Here is an 18384-nt window from a genome sequence, read left to right on the forward strand (position 1 = left end):
GTTTACCTACCACTGACGGGAGGCAACAGCCCTCAGATGAGGATTTCCAGTAGACGATTTCAAGTTAAAGTTCTCAGAGACAACATTCATCATGTCATTTCAGCATGATACTGCCTGGAGGCAAGAGAAAGAAGGAAAAGTTTTCTTAATGTCCCTTTCATTCTTGTGAGTCTTATTTTTTATTCTTCATGTTTTCCACTACTCTGACAGCACCTTCAAGGCCTCCTATTCTTTATATTTGGTGGTCTTTATTATAATAAGGACACCTAAGAATTCCAGAGCTGAGACTTGCTTCCCATTTCCAGAATCCCAGGAATCAGCCTTGAACACGACATGATTTTGATACATTCTAAGCTGCAATAACACCATATTTCCCTCCCACAGGTGTTGACTAAAGGGTAGGTAAGAGAGTTGGCTGATTGACCAGTTGATTAGAGGAAGAGAGAACCTGGTATGAGTGACCTGAGCATCCTCCCAATAGCCATGTCAAACCCAGGTCTTGAAGCAGGAGGAAGAGGGATCAGCATGGTTCTTTGTCTCCTCTTCCTCTTTCTTGACCACTCCCTTCCGTATCCTTTGGTCAATCCCAACCCCACTTACTCTTGGCTTCCAGCACCACTATTGCCCTTGATCTTGGCCCTGATTTTGGCCCTCATCAGTTTAATCATCTGTTCACTTGTTTCCGGCCTTGTCTTCAGCACTCCCAGAAGTCCCCATCAGAAAGGTCACCATTATAAATGGGAATAAACAGATAAGACTGCAACTGGAGGTGAAAAAAACCTACTTGCTGAGTGTCTGCAGAAGATGAGTTAAGACATAAGTTTGAGAGGGGATAACATCATATTGTAGATAGTTTGGAACATGTCTAGGAGTGGCATGATCACCTAAAGTCGAACTGCCCCTCCATGCCCCTGTTTAAATCACTTCCTGATAGGTCTTGACAGCTGCAGTTTGACTTGCTTAAATCCTTGTCAAATGTAAAAGCTTAAATCAAACGACAGTCACTCCTTGAAGCCCCCCTTCTTCCCTGTATCCACCCCTAGGCAATATTAATTGTTCCTTCTTCCATGACCTTCAATACTTAATTCATAAACTTATTGTGGCATTTTCACGTGTTATGTTACTTAGCTCTGTGCATCTATATATCATCCCTGCGAGAGAGTAATCTCCCAAGGGCAAGATTAAATCTTATTTATCTTTACATCTGTGATGTTAAACAGAACACTGGGTACATGGTAGGTGCTAAAGAGATGTTGCTCCTTGAATTGAAATTTAGTTGCAGGGCAGTGTTGTGGACAGCAGAAGCTGCCTCCAGAGAGGTAAGATGGGACACAGTGGGCAAGGCATGAGCTCCAGCTTCAGAGAAATCCAAGGTCAAATCCCAACTCTGCCACCTACTAGCTGTGCAGCCTTAGATGGTCTTAGTTAACCTCTCAAAAACTGTTTTTGTCCTCATAAAATAGCCATCCCCACCTTGCTAGATTGTAGTGCAAATTAGCTAAAAGGCATGAACAGTACGTGGTACATAATGGTTGCAGTGACCATGGTAGTTACTCTACTCAGATGCCTTTAGATGCCTCTTATTGGTTCTGTGAATCCATCCTCCAGCTTCTGTGTGTGTCAGTTCCAATGGCTGGCACCCACAATGTCTCCTAGAGGATCGCCTTTGGGTTACAGGAGGGGTTTTGGCCTAAACACAGAGAACCCAGAGATTTAAGTCTTCATGTTGGTGGCTGTGGCCAATGGCTGACTGGTATAGGAGTTGAAGGGCCCAACTCCCTTGGCTTCGGGTGGGACAAGCTCTGAAGTATAACTTGTGCCACCAAGCTCCCCATGGGATCACACTAAGGCAGGAGCGTCACCTGAAATCATACCCTCGCCTGGTTTCCTCCCATTCCCTGTCATGCCTCCCCTACTCTCCTTCTGTCTTCTCCTGGAATCGCTGGCTTCATAAATTACTTGACGTGAATCCTTGTCACAAGGTCTGCTTCTGGGAACCTGACCTAAAATGCTAGTGCTCCAAAAAAGTAATTATTGTTATAATCCAGGATGGTTTAAAGAAAAATATTAAAAATTGTCACTCTAAAAATATCTCCCTGTTGTCATCTTCCACCTACGTCTCCTATCTTGCACTCACTACATTTTAACTCATCAACATGTGCATCCCAGGGAAAAGGATACCCAGCAGAACTTGTTTTTTTCTTTTGATAAAACACATGTGTGTTCATGTTCCTAACTGGGTAGCTGCCTCTTTAGAGCTGGTTTGTTCAACACTCAGCATCTTGAGGGTGATTAACAAATGTGAAAAATAAAACGAAATTCTGTTCAGCGAAGTCTCACAGAGATGAGAAGGATGCCTTCTATGAAAATCTTGTCCAGGAGATCCAAGATAACAGATGAGTCTATTCTGGGACTGGCAGATTCTGTCACAACTTGAGGACATTTTTCCCAGGGGAAGGGGTGATTCTGAGGGGTAAATTCATTTCATAATGTGCTGTTTTGCTGAGACCACTTTTCAGTTGCATGTCACAGAATTTCTAAGAACTACTACTCAGCTCTTTGAAGGTTTTTTTCTTTCACCAAAGCAGGCCTGGGCAATGCTATCCCTTAACTATGAAATAATATATCTCAAGTTCAAATGCAGGGTGTGCTACTTACTAGCTGAGTGACTTTGGGTAAATTAATCTTCCTAAGCCTTAGTCTCCTATCAGCAAATTTGGAAAAGTAACAGTCTTTATCTCATAAGATTGTTGAGAGGATTCAGTGAACTAATGTACACAAAGCACATAGCTCAACGCCTGGCCCAAAATAAATGCACTGCAAAAGTTAGATATTTTTTGCTGTTTTTCTCAATGTTTTAATACTTTCTTTCCCCTATTCTTCTAAATGAGCAAAGAAAACAGACCTAATTTGATGAACCTGGAATATCTCTCCTGGATAAAGAAGGTTTAGAGCATGCGATAGTCATTATCAAAGCTGAGGGGCTACCAAGTAGGAGACAGAATAAACTCACTCTGTTTGGACTGGCATATAAAACAAGTAACCACTTGTGGAATTCATATGAAGCTATTTCATCTCCAGATGAATAGAACTGCCAAATATTCATCATGTCCCCACACTGGAATGGGGTCCGTGGGAGGTGATGCTTTCCCTATCACTGGAGACATTCAAGCAGGTACTGAATGACCACATTCTGGGAATACTGTAAATGTTAACTGAGCTTCTTTTGGTTTCACTGGTTTCAAATTGGTTGCAAATACGGGAACTTAAGCCAAGAGAGAATGTAGCATAAGCATACTAATTGTCTTATGAAAGCTATGGTAGGAACACAGATAAGACCCCAATGCCATCACCTGTGTATATTTCTTCCATCACTGCATGTCTGCTTCTCTCTTCTCTCTGGCCACAGAGAGGCTTCCTCTGCTTCCCAGTTTCCATGGCAGAATGTGAATACCAAATCTTCACAAATTTTATACCTTACAGGCCAGGTGCTCAAAATGATAATTGGCCCAATGCTGTCTGGTTGTCACAAATCCAAATTCCTCTGGAAGGAACTGTGGTTGGTTCAACGGCAATCTGGACCAATCAAATGTGTCCAGGGATCAGGATTCCACAGGATCCCATTGTCCTTCCCAGAGTAACTGCTGAAGGGAATAAAAGGAGGAGAGAAAGTGTCCCAGAAAGAAGGCAGAAGTTCCTAGAAGTGGGAGGAAGGCCATGAGGTACTTCAGGACAGACAAAATAAGATGTCTCCACTACACTCTATAATGGATGAAAAGTGGAACCCATTTCCTCTAACTTTCTTCTACTCCTGCAGTTCTCTCAGTCCAGAGAAAGACTTTATCCATAAAAGGACTCAAATAAGCCACTAATTTGAAACAGTAAAATTTATGAAAATCGCTCACTTATTTCATCAAATTAACAATGAAGATTTAGCCATATGAAGACATCTACCACATTTCATTGACTATAACACACCATTGATTATAAAACACATCAATGTACTACTAAGAAAGAAAAAACATGCCAAATATAGTTGTACGATGTTATCAACTGTAAAAAGTATCCCAATTTCAGAGACGTTAAGCTGTGAAGATATGTGCATCTTAGAATTGATGAGATATGAAATATTAGTTTGATCATTCTGTATGCTCTGACATAGGCTCTCTGCTTTCCTTCATTTAACAAATGAGGTTTGAGTCAGTAGGCAAACATTTAATGAGCATGTGATAGGCACTGTGAAAGGCAGGGGGATGCAGAAATGCTTAGGGAATCCTCTCTGTCTTCTAGGAATTTATAGGGTAAAAGGAGACATCCTTAGAAACAAATAATTGCAATAGAGATGATCATAATCTAATAAGCATTCTTTAGGGTTTTGAAATGCAAGATCCTTCCTAGATTAGGGCCTTTCATGTGCTGTTCCTTCTGCCAGGAATTCTTCTCTCCTTTATCTGGCTAACTGCTATTCATCCTTTGATCTATCCCTCACTTCCATAGGGACATACACAAGAGCCCTGTTACCAGCTTATAATGGCACAGCCCTTTTCCTTCAAAGCCCTTATCCCCACTCTAACTGAAATTAACATTGCCCTCCCACTAGCTATAAGTTCAATAAGGATGGAACTTTGACTTGTTCATTATTGTAGTTCCAGTTTTAGCATGGGATGGGTATGTTGAACAAGTGAATACTTCAAAACTTGAAAATTAAATGCTTTTATGTTTGGGTTTGTACTCTTTTTTACTTAGCTGGAGAAATTTTCTGTTCATTTTCCATAAATACATGAATCTATATATTAACAATGTTCAAAGCAATTTTGGAAAAGTCCCTGTGAAAAAGGAGGACAGTAGACACTGAAGGTGTTCAGACATAGAGAATATTTCATCTGGTAAGGGGAATCAGGCAAGGGTTCATGGGGAAGTAGCATTTGATCTAGGCTTTCAGCCATCTCGGTAGGTAAATGTAGGGGGAAGGCACTCCAGTAAAGGTGCTGGAATGATTGAGGGCCCAGGAGTGGGAAAGATAAAGGCATCTTGGGGAACAACTGTTAGTCAAGTTTCACAATTGGAAAGGCAGATTGAGGATAGATTGAGAGAAGAGGTGGATTTAACATTAGGCTAATAAAATTTAAGCTTAGATCCCTTCACTTGCCCAGCCCCTTCCAAGGCTGGTGACATTCTGCTCCAGGGTCACAAGGAGGAAGCAGAAGTCTTAGAAGCCCATGGAAGCCTGGAGTGCTGCCCCAGCCTGGAAGTCACCTTCTTACACTTTCCTGGGACTGCACTTCTAGCAATGCCTCCACGTCCACCTGGCCTCTGGTAAAACTTGCCTATGGTGGACCTTAGTGAGCATCTGGATGCCATCTTTGACTCAAAGAAGAAGGGTCTAAAAGATATGCTGCTCTTTGAAATCCAAAAAAGAAGTTGTGGGCAAAAGTATGGACCTTGAATATCTGAGGAGCAAGACCTACAGCTGGTGAAGCTGCTCTGAAAGCCATGCCAAGAGAGGTCAAAAGAATGGGCTTCTGCAAGGCTTGCCCTAGGGCAAAAAGCACCTTCCAGCAAGATGCTGCAGAGCAAGTTACAGGTGTAGCCTTCCCAAGATGAAGTTCTGAAACAGAAAACTCTTTCTTACACAGTTAGAAACAAATTTCTATCAGCCATACTGGAAGATAACTGAATTTTCTCCATAGAAAATTATAAAATTGTTGTCATATGAAGAGATGATTAAGGAGCATGCAATCAAATATATAGGTAAAGAGTATTACAGAGGTGTAGTAGGCAGGAAATTAATAATAATAATAAGCCATTTTCTTGGATCTTATGATGATTGTGACATTTGTTATCTTTTTAAAAAATCTGTAATGGGTGTGATCTCTTTTCTCATTTAGGATGAGTAATTTTGAATTTGTTATTTCATCTTTTTCTTCAAGAGGCCTCCAAAAATTTTCTCAGTTTCAGGGCCCCCAAAACCTGCGTGTGACCCCAGTCGCAAGTCTTACCTCCCAGTCTCAAGGGCTGAGATTGCATCTGGTCAGAACAGAGGAGCAGAGAACTAGCAGTTTTCATACTAATCTGTAAGAGAATGAACATAAATCTTTATATATCAGTCTTGTAACTTTATCTTCCACAGAGAGCGTTGATAATTACTTGGAAATGAAATGCCTTCTTTATTTTTTTACAGTTTTCCTTCTACTTTGCGATTTTGCTGCAGGAAGTTATCTGCTGATTCTCCATTTTGAAACAGAAAGCCTTGCCTGTAAAGTATAGCTATTTTGCTCAGATCGAAGTCCTTTCCCTAGCATCATGATGTTATTAATACATCACATCCATTTTATCCATATCACTTTTCCCGAGTTTGGCTACGGGCACAGATTAATAGTTGTCTTTGCATTATGCAGTGGAACTTAATTTCTATTTGAATGTTTAACACCATTGTAATGATTTTATTGCAATTAAGAATGATAAATGTTTCCCTTCCAGTCTCAAATCAATATTCACAAAGTGGAGGAGATGGGCGGGAATGCAGCAGTTAGTAGAACTGGGGCTTTCAAGGAACTGAGGGAGTTTGAAAGAAAGCTGAGAGGCACCAGCACTGATTGAGCATCTACTGTATGCTGGACAGTCTGTTGGGTATTTTACAAAATAGAAATGGTAGCAGCAAAAGCCATAGGCAACACAGCTGACATTCACTACACAGTTACTCTGAGGTCAGCACCTTCCATATGTTTCCTTAGTTGGTCTTCCCTCTAATTGTATAAGGTAATAGGATTTCTATTTCTACTCCTCTTTATGGATGAGGAATCTGAGGCTCAGAGGGGTTAAGTAACTTGCCCATAATCACGGAGTGACTCCAAAATGCGGAGTGAAGACTCAGGACTTGAATTGAGACCCATCCAATTTCAAAGCTCCATAAATTTCACGCCCATTGTATTAGTTTTCTATCTCTGTCCAAGAAATTACCACAAACTTATGCCCATATATTATCTCCCAGATCTGTAGGTCAGAAGTCTGCTCGGGCTCAACTGTGTTATCTGCTTCGATTCTCACCAGCTGAAATCGAAGTGTCAGCTGGACGGGGCTTGTGCTGGGAAACTCTGGGGAAGAATCCACTTCCGAGCTGATTCAGGTAGTTGGCAGAATTCAGTTCCTCGAGGTTGTAAGACAAAGGTCCCCATTTCTTTTCTAGCTTCCAGCCAGGGTCTGTTCTCAGTTTCTAGAGACCTCCATTTCTTGAGACACAGGGAATCTCCGTGTTCAAGCCAGCAAGGTTGCATTGAATCTTTGTCACTTGGAATCTCTCTGACTTCTGCTGCTGCTACTAGCTGGTGAAAACTCTTAGCTTTTAAATGACTCAAAGTCAACTGATTAGTAAACTTAATTACACCTGCACAATTACACCCTTTGTGGTGTAATGTAACATAATCGTGGGTGTGATATATCAACATATTTACAGTTCTGGAAAACAGGGAAGAAAATCTGTAGGGGGAATAGTGGAATTCTCCCTACCAACCCCATACTATCTCTTGTTTTTTTTTTTTGCATTATTGTCTTTTTTTTATTGCAATAACATTGGATTATAACATTATACATCTTTCAGATGTACATCATAACATATTTCAAATTCTGTGTAGATTACATCATGTTCACCACCCAAAAACTAAGTATAGCCCATCACCACACGTGTGCCTCATCCCCCCTTTTGCCCTCCCCCCTCCTCCCTTCCCCTATAGTAACCACCAATCCAATCTCTGTTGCTATGTGTTTGTTTGTCATTGTTTTTATCTTCTACTTATGAGTGAGAACATGTGGTATTTGACTTTTTCCCTCTGACTTATTTCACTTAGCTTAATACCCTCAAGGTCCATCCATGTTGTCACAAATGGCAGGATTTCATCATTTCTTATGGCTGAGTAATATTCCATTGTGTATGTACCACATCATCCTTATCCATTCGTCCCTTGATGGGCACCTAGGTTGCTTCCAAGTCTTGGCTATTGTGAATAGTGCTGCAACAAACAAAGCAGTGCATGTATCTTTATGCATTTGTGTTTTCAAGTTCTTTGAATAAATACCCAGCAGTGGAATAGTTGGATCATATGGTAGATCTATTCTTAATTTTCTAAGGATACTCCACACTGCTTTCCATTGTGGCTGCACCAGTTTGCACTCCCACCAGCTGTGTACAAGGATTCCCTTCTCTCCACATCCTCAAGGAGATAGTAGTATTTCCTTTAGAACAATGAGAAAACCAGGACCCATAGCCAGAGTGATCACCGGAGAAGAGACAAGAAGAAGGATAAATCTACATTTCACATGACGATAGCCTTACACATATGGTAGCATTTTCCAGTTTCCTAATCAACATCATCCCTCATTGGGTCATGCTCCAGCCACACTGAAGGTGCCAAATTGTACCATGCACTCATCTGAGCCCTTTGTAGGTAAACACAGTTCCCTCTGCCTAGCACTCCACTCTGTTTGTTCTTGGCTAATTCTTACTTCTCCTTCAGTCTCATTTAAGCCTCCTTTCCTTTGGGACCCACTCTTCACCACAAGACTAGAGTAGAGGTCTCTCCTTTATTAAAGCATATCGTACCTAGCCCATTATACTATCATTTATTAGCCTGTATTATAACTCCTATCTGCTAATCTATCCCCATTCATTGATGTCACAGTCTTCTTTGTTGCTGGTCTAGACATCCTTTGCATTGCTTTAGATGATTTCTTTGTAGTTTACGATTTTTGAAGAAGTTAATTTCCTTTGGTTAAAAATAAATAAAAAATCAGCCCTCAAAACAAAGGTGTTAAGGGAGCACAAAATGGTAGCAAAGAATCTTGCTTATCCCTACAACACTTCAAAAATCTTCATTTATGTCATGACCTTCATAGTCAGCCCACTCCTACAACTAATTGTATCCACCTCTTCCTTCTCTTCTACCCTTTTGATATAAATTTGACTAAAAACATATCTCTAAGAGAAAAGATATTTGGAGTACCAAGGATTCATAGATCATTTGTTTTTGGACTTCACGGTCTGAGTTTATCAACAAGCCAAACTAAAAATGGAAATGAATAAGAGAAATTATGAGAACTTATTTGCAAATGTGTCTCATCTTAATTAAAGCAAAATACTGGGGAAAAATACTCAAATGGGAAAATGTATTTAAATCCTAATTAAAAGAGTTGATTTCTTTTTAAAGTAATCACATTTAAAAATGTTTATTATAAATTTGAGAGAGAAAACTAAGAAAGAAAAGAATATATGAGATAAAGAAAAGAAAAGACATCTAGAAGTAGAAAAATTGAAACAAATTCCTCGTAGTTTAGTATTGAGCTTTTCAGCCACAGCAAGAAAAAATCTATTCTGGCACCATCTGCACACATTTTTACAAAAATGAAGAAGCTATAAAATAATTAGAAAATCATTAGGAAGCAGCCATCAATTGCTTGTTTGAATCCTGAGACCTAGAGAAGATATAAGGTGTAGATATAATTTGTTTAGAGACAAGACAGAGAGAAAAACAAAATCAGCTTTCAGAAGACATTTCTCTTCTCTGACCACTGCAAAATTGCCTTCAATCAGGGTTCTCCAAAACTTCTCAAATATCCAATATAGTAGCCCGACAAAATTGGGTAAAGCAAGTTTTAGAAGGAAGACCAAAATTTTACGTGAGACAACTTGGACCAACCTAGCTCAGAGAGAAGTAAAAATTTAACAATTTCCTCGATAATTTGATCCCTAAAATAAGCTAAAATTGAAACAAAGTTTAAAATGAATTCTTGATCCACCTTATCCCAATTTTCCACCAAAATACAGATGACGACAGAAAAAGACTAAAGCATGGAACACCAGAAAACCATGCTATTGGCTACGCTATAGCCAGAATCTGAGATATTTCATCACTAAAGTCAAGCCAATCGCATAAGATTAAGAAAAATCAACATGTCTTGCCTCTTGAGCCTGCATAAGAAGGAGGAAGGCACTATCTCCTTGTCTCAGTTTGAGTTCCTTGGTTGTGATAAAACCTTAACTTAATCCAAAATAAATTTTTTAGAAGTAATTTTAAGGTTCACAGAATCAATGGAAGATTGGAAAACCAGCCTTGAAAATGGGCAGGGCCCAAGATAGTGCCAGATGATAAATAAGATACCTGCTTATAAGCAGGAACCGCCATAAGCCTCATGGAAGAAGAGGGGAATCTCACACATCTTCATGCACTTTCTCCTCCTTCTACTCCAGGATAGGAACATCAGATTGGCCTAGTTTGGAAGTTGCGCCTCTCTCTAAGCTAAGGAAGAACGGAGCCCCTGACTACAGTCCCATCAGATGGTGTCCAGTGATTTCCCAATGAAAACAGGATAAAACCAAAAACTCCTTTCCACAGCCTACAGGGTATAAATGACCCAATCCTGGCCACCTCCCCATCCTCATCTCTCTCCTCTCTTCCTCCCTCACTATGCTTCAACCACATGCCCTTCTTACAATCCCTGCCTCAAAACTCTTGTGCTTACTGTTCCCTCTGCCCAGAAAGCCCTTCCCCAGGGCATCCTCTGGTTCATCTCATGCCCAACTCCTTTCATCACCTAAGACTCAGCTCCAGTGACACCTTCTAGAGAGACTTTCCCTGACTACCTATCTCTTCCTTTTCTACCTCCAGACAGTCTTGCATTTTCCTGTTTCATCTTTATGGCAATGATCAATATCTAATTATCTTACTTATTTATTCACTGACTTTATTTTTGTCTGTCTGGTCCCTCTTCACCCTTCTGCAGTGAGGGCAGAGACCACACCTGAGGGAAAAGACCATATCTGTTCTCCCCAATTATATCTATAGCCCTGCCTACTGTTTAGACTTAGCATGAAATCAGCTAATATTTAAATGAATGCAAGAATCACTATTACAGCATTGACTACATTTCTCATATAATTAATGATGAATCTGTTTCTCAAGATGAAATGTGAGATCATCCAGGGTAAGGCCTGAGTCTTCCTCATCTCTATGCCCTGGTGCCCAGTGCAGTACCCAGCTCATTGTAAAGTCCTCAACAAATGTTTATTGATGTGAATTCCATTTAGCTGTGGGCTCTTTCTTTATGAACTGCTAGGTAAGCAGGCTGTACCTAGAGAAAGCTATTTGCTAAAATGATTTCAAATCAGATTTCCTAAGATGATAATAACTAGAATAAAAAGTCCTTCCTACAAAAGCTCTGAAAACAGTGCAAACATTCTCAAACATTTATAGCCCTGAAATTTCTTTTGCCCAGTGTCTTTCTCCAAAAGCATGAATAAATGTGGCTGGGAAGTTCATCCACATGTCAACAGACAAGCCAGGGGCTCAGAGCGAGAGGCTCCTCCTGGACATTCCATCTTGATGAAGGGCAAGACAATGAGAGGCACCACCAAAAAAAAATCCTCCAAGGAAACTAAACAAATATCTCCCCTGGTAATAAATAAATAGTTCAGCTGGGGAATTATAATTGCGTGTATAATGCAGCTCAGATATAGGGCATAATTACACTCTAGAATCCATACAGCCATAAAAGGCTCCAGTCAGGGAAAAGAATGCTTGTTTGCTATGGTTTGACAGGCAAGCAACAAACAAGAACCACTTTTTCACCTTTTATTCAATAAAATCAGCATATTAAATATTCAGACTGAGTGTCTCCATTAAGCAATTCACTTCTAGCTCTCCTCCTTCCTCCCTCCTCACTTCTTGTTTTGTTTTCATCAAGTCAGGGAGGGAAAAAAATAAAACCAAGTCCGTGATGTGATTTTTAATGAGGCCGCAGCTCAGAGGTTCTGCAGCATTCAGGAGCTGCCTCTCCAGTCCACAGGGGTTCATGGGTTGGGGGCAATTTGAGAGGGAGCTCGGACAGCAGGCAGACCACCATTTTCAATCAAGGATAATGTGTTGGCAGGGGAGGGGGGCGTGTAGAAGAGGAGAGAAGGAATCAGCTTCCCGTACACCACACACCAATAAGAAAAGTCACCTGGCCTGAAAATATTTAACTGGATGCTATGAGTTGTGAACTGTGGCTAATGAAACAGCTAATACCACCACATGGAGTATAAGAGCCAGGGCAAAGGAGAGAAAGGTTAAAAGGCTGGGGAACTAGATTAGAATGATTAAGAGAAACTGACATACGTCACGAATACAATTGACTAAACTCTGAAAGACACTAAGAGGGGATTCAAATATTTTCTTGGACAACCAAATTGCTGCCTGCCTCTTTCTTTCTCTCCCATTTGGAAGAAGGTTTAGACCTCTCCATTTTAATCTGCCTCGGAAGGATGAGGTCACAGACAGGAGGAAGAAGGGAATTTGGAAATGTCACTTTCTCCAGAATGAAGGAAAAAAAAAATAACTGGCATGCTTCCTGCTCAGCCCTGACGGCAGCAACAAGCTTTAACCCTGACTCCACCTCTGATGTTGATGGGCAGAGGTGACAGACATCTAGCAGGCAGGACCTTGGGAGGCCAATCTGCTCTAGCATTGGAAGGCATGAGGTCAACAGTAATGAGCAACCGTGAGGCGGAATGCAAATTGCAGAAATTTATGAAGTTGTTTCTGCTCAGTGAGCAGATTCCAGATAAGTGGAGTGTTAATAAGGCAGGCGAGTTTTCAGCTGTGCCAGCTGTTGGGAAGATGTTGGCATGCTCTTAACCCGGTATTTATTGGATGCTACTCATTGCTGTGACAGCACACATGCGTACACAAGCATGTTTATTCACAACATGCATAATCACCCTGTCACAACACAGATGCAAATCAGCGTCCTGTCTCAGGAGCAGAGGGGCATATCTGAAACCCAGGGCGCTTAAAGGAAAACTTTCTGCAAGAGCTCCCTTTCACTGAAAGTAATTGATCCCTCCAGGCTGTGCTGGAATGGACTATGACAGATGGACTTCTGTGAGGAGGAAGAGTCATAAAGAGAGGACCTGGGCTCTGTTTGATGCAAAGCGGAACCTCATAAGGCATTCATCCTGAACAAGCTGAGTAATGTGGTTGTACTGTCCTGTAAGTGTCACAGGATAAAACTGAATGGTTATGAGATGTGATTGTGGGTTTCACGGAGCTGTAGTGGTCTCTGAGCACCCTGTGCAAGTGTATCCTGTAGAGTTAGCGGCAGGGGGGACACCAAGAAACTCAGTGACAAAGCGAGCTCCTTTGAGTGCAGCCAAATATGTATGTAATCTACCAATGATTCTCCAATGTGAAACAAAATGGCTCTTTACACACACAAGGAATAACAGGAAAACTGGTCAAAGAGAAGGCTAGAAAAGCCGTGGGAACTTTGAAATGGAAAAGGAATTTTATCCAAGAAGATCACTTATGATTAGGCAAGGAGGAGCGGACACCAACATTTGGTACTGACTAGGTGCCAACTGTGTTAAACACACTCCGCCTTGTAAATCATCCAGCCACCCCATTTTACAGAGAAAGAAACAGAGCCTGGCAGAGGTTAGGATGCACCCAGGGTCCCCGCAACTCTGGAAGTGGCGTTGCTGAGATCAGCCACAGCTCTGGCTGACTGCCTGTGCTCCTCCGAGGGCTTGCTCCAAACTGTCAGGTCAAGAGGGATTTACGGAAGAGTCGGGCTGGAATCCTGGAGCTAAAGCAGGCTGAGTTTGAGAAGCTGGAAATAAATTCAGACTGAACAAGAGCACTAAAAAAGAGCTTCCTCGAAGATGAATTCGTGATATAAATTCTATGAGAGGTGACTATAAACTGAAGTCAAAAGACTGACTCCACAAGGCCCACCTGATCGCCAGTCTCAATGCTTTATAGCCACATGTCCACCTAGCTGTGGTCACATCACTTAAGAATGCAGGCTGCACCTGAATACGGCCACCCACCCAGCGTCAGTTCCAGGGCCATCCCTTCTCGGTTGTCCTTCCTGAGCAGCACCCCTCGCCCTTCTCTTTTTTTTTTTTTTCCAGTCCCTCCACATTCTTTGTCCTGATATTTTTAAGTTTCTAAAGTAACTCAAGGGTTATTTAACATGTCATACTTCCTAGTCCTATTTAATGTTGGTGAGGACTGATGGAAATGCAAAACCTAATCCCAAAGGAATGAATCTCTGGTTAGTGTAATGCAGAGGATGGTGGGGGTGTAGTTCCATACTACGGAAGGAGCAGTGGACATAAACTCTAGTTTTGGCTCTGCTGCTATTACACTGTGTGGCCTTAGGCAAGCCACTTAACCTCTTTGGGCTTCCATTCCCTCATTCATAAAATAAAGAGGGTGATCCAGAACTATGGGTTTTAACCAGCTGCACTGCTCTCCCATGGGGAATATAGAAATGTGGACGGTGGGCATTTTTGGTTGTCACAGAGACAAGGAGGCACCTATCCTGCCTCAAATGCTCAAGCCCACTATTGAGGAACACTGGCCTGGATACTCTGTAAGGCCCTGCTCTGTTCTGGGGTTCTAAGGATCCACTGGGGAAAGCACTGTTGGATAGCAAAATCTTTCTCAGATTCCTCTCAAACCTTATAGTATGGCATCCAAAAGGCAAGGCTTTTTATTGTCTCATATGGTCTAAACATTAGGGTGGAATATTTTAAATCAGACAGTGGTGCACCCAGGATACAATCAGCTCAGAAATCCAGACGGCAATCCATCCTTTTCCAAGCCATTACTGCTGCTTACAGGGGATTAGCATTTTTCTCTATAATTACCTCTCCGGCTCTCCCTTTTCTATGCATCCTTTCATGTTTATAAACTGCTTTCTTCAAACGTTTGGAATCATTATAAATGGCAAAAAGGTCTTTTGGGTTTTTCAGGAGGAAACAAGGCAGATGCTCAAGTGCTGGTGCCCTGCACATTTTAGGTCTTTCTGAGCTCACAGATCCTGTCACGCCAAGTGCACCCTACAGGAAGGAAAGAGAGAGAGTGTGCTACAAAACAAGGCTGGGCAGACACAGCCATTCCAATCAACTCCAGGCACATTTATTCAGCAAACTTCCTCCTAGCTTCCTCACTTACTGCCGCCAGTGAATCCAAATTAACGATCTAGCCAAAATCTTACACTCTCGGAATCATAATTATGTTAATCTCTTTCTCAAAGCCTTCTTTTGATTCTCCGTATTTACATAAATTTTCAACTTCTTCTTTCACTCAATCCCTTTAATTTCCCAATCCTCTTGATGTTGGCATTCCTACCCTCGTACATTTCTTCCAAGCTGGTTCCTATTTCTTTTTTCCTCTCTGGGCTTCTCCCTTCAACTATTATGTGTCCTAAATCCAGAATAATATTTCTGCAAAACTCTTAACCCCTACCCATTTTCAGGAGCCCCTGGGGAGTAGATGTTCACCTCAGGAGCCTAAACTGTGCTTCCACTAATATCCTAATTTACCTGGGCCTACTGAAAGGCTGGGAAGGTAAACCTTCCTGCAGGAGTCTAAGGAAAGATTTTTCCTTTTTTTTTTTTTCTCTCCAAAGCCCCAGTACGTAGGTGTATATCCTAGTTGTAAGCCCTCCTAGTTCTTCTATGCGGGACGCTGCCACAGCATGGCCTGTTGAGCAGCCCTAGGTCTGTGCCCAGGATCCACATCAGCAAACCCCAGGCTGTTGAAGCTGAGTGTATGGAAACTTAACCACCTGGCCACAGGGCTGGCCCCAGGAAAGATTTTTCTAATGGAAGAGAGAGCGAGAGTTGCAAATGGGGAGAGGGTAGCAATCTGCCTGCACTGTCTTCTGGCCCAGCTTTTCCTCTGAAAGGCTTCTTGCTGGAGGGGAAAAATAAATAAGCAGAAGCTGTAACATCTCTGTTTAAAAGAAGTATACCAGGTGTCGTTACGGATTTCCAATGCATAAGAGAAACCCAACAGAATAAACAGCAAAGTGGACCAGCCTCCATCTGGCCCAGAAGAGAAATGACAGAAGACTTGACCCAACAGTGCGGCAGGGCTTTTGAGAGCACATGGGACTCTGAGGGCAACTTCATGAACAATGCCAGGGGAACAGAGTCAGTGTACGGTGAGCAGCCTGGAGTCCTGCAGTTAAAATCCCAGATAGGGTGGCCTGGAGGAGAAACATTTGTGATCCTCAGAACACACAAGGCCTTCCAGTGCTAGAAGCCATTTAGGGCCTGGGGTCAGGGGTCATCCCAGCAAAAAGTGGGTTTCCAGGAGGACATCATCTAAACCCTAACTTGCAGTGCACCTCTCCCTCTTTAAACGACTTCAGAAAGGATTCCTCAACTTCCGTTAAACACTCATTAAAGTCTCCTGAAATCTATCAGAAAATTCTCCCTCTAACTAAAATTTCTCATGCTGCACCCCAAGCCCATTTACAAAGGGCCCTTCGGTTGCTCAAAAACAACTCTTTGCACTCTGCCTAATGCTAGAACTTTCTCCTTTCCCTAAAGGGTCTTCCATTTACCATTTATCTCTTATGCTTCCACATCCTTCAGTACAAAAGACAAAATGGTACCACTGGGTAAATACATTTTCCAGCTACAGGAATTGCAGGACCCAAAAGGCACAGCTCGCCATCTGGAGTAGAAGTGGGAAGGGGGTGAGGTTAAGTGCTGTTATGAAAATCAAGTTTGAATCTGGAGTTGATGTTCCATTTTGGGTTAGCTAATTTAGGCTTATTTTAGTTTATTTGTTTAGCTGAGGCGTCTTAGAAAAATTAAAGACTGACTCACGATTACCTCAAGCAATGTTTTAACTGAGCAATCATAATTATAAACTCTAAAAATGACTCATTTGTGAATTTCCTGGAACTCTAGTTGGACTAGAGATTATTCTTTCATTCAGGGTCCTGCCGTATGAAGGAATCTCTCTAACGACATCCATAGGAGACCAGAAACAGGTTGAACATGCTCAGGAATCAGGCAACCAATCCCATCCCAGGATAAATCTAATTGTTAAAAAAAACAAGTCTCTCTGATCTTGAGTTCAAACATGCTTCCTCAAAATTACTACCACTGGCTTTAGCTCACCCCAAATAATATTAATACATATATACCCTCTGTATCCCGAGAGCTGGTCGATTTTTTTTTAAACAGCTGTCAAATCCCTCTTAAGATACTTCTTCAGGTGAAACATTCATTATTGCTGCAATCATTTCTCATATTTCATGATTTCCAGACCCTTAACCATCTCCCAAACCATTTTCTGGACAGATATCTGGAACGAAACACAGAACTCCAAGACTATGGATATTAAATCTCAGCCAATGCAATCAAAACCGGCATCATTTGTGATGCCATCGATTTTCTATGCTTAGTCCCATTCTTTATTATCAGTATATATAAAGTCATCATAAAAAGTTACTTAGATATGAGAAAGTAATTTACGGAATAAAAAACAAGAATGACCAAGAATCGTACAAAAAGATGTGCAACCTCATCACTAAGCAGGAAAATGCAAATTAAAACAAAAATGAAATATTTCACACTGATCAGCTTGGCAAATTTTAAAAGTCTGATGATAGAAGTATTGGCAAGGATGTGCAGAAATGGGAACTCATACACTGCTAGTGGGAGTACAAACGGGTTTAACCATCTTGGAAATTTGGCAATATTTAGTAATGTTCAAGATGCACATACCTTACAACCCAGAATTTCCACTTCTACAGGGTTTATTACAGAAACTTGCACACAGGTTTACAAGAAGTTTTGTCCATGATGTAATCAGAACATTATTTGTAATAGCAAAAAAGGGGAGGTGGTGGAAGAAAATAAGTTCTCTGAATAGAAGAATAGTTAAGTGCATATAACTACGCAGGGGAATACTATATAGCATTTAAAATGAATAGAAAATGGACGAATCTTGAAAACACAATGTTGAATGAAAAAAGTAGAAGGATTTGTACATTATAATGTTATTTATATATTTTTAAAATACACCAAGCAATGTTAAGTGTTTCTTCTAGACAGTTATATGCATAATTGTCACTGACTAGTCACCCCAAGGAAATCAAGGGTGGGTTTGGATATTTTAACTGTTTTTCCAAATTGTTCATTTTCCTTTTGTTATGCTAAGGAAATGCAATCACCAACCTTCCTGAACCAGACCAAGCCTCACCATGAAAGTTACGCCTATGACCTTTGCTTTATTTTTAATGCTAAGATCGCTCCAGGAGGAGCTTAGGCCTCATTACCGTAACCTGCAGTGTATGTGGCAGCGTATTTTCCAACTGAGCCTGCGCAAGCGAATACCCACCTCTCCCATTTGAATATTCATTCCCCATCCAAAATAAATATTTCTGCTCCCTTTTGTTCAGGGACGCCATGACTCTGGAAATGATTCCTCATGGTCTCCTATTTGCAGGAAATACACTTTACTTTGTGAGACAACCGCTTCTGGTGGAGAGTCTGATTTAACTCGCCAGGAGGGAACTCACTTTGGTTTCAGTAACATAATCAGA

Source organism: Equus asinus, chromosome 5 (assembly GCF_041296235.1).
Source record: "Equus asinus isolate D_3611 breed Donkey chromosome 5, EquAss-T2T_v2, whole genome shotgun sequence".
In the NCBI taxonomy this organism is placed as follows: domain Eukaryota; kingdom Metazoa; phylum Chordata; class Mammalia; order Perissodactyla; family Equidae; genus Equus; species Equus asinus.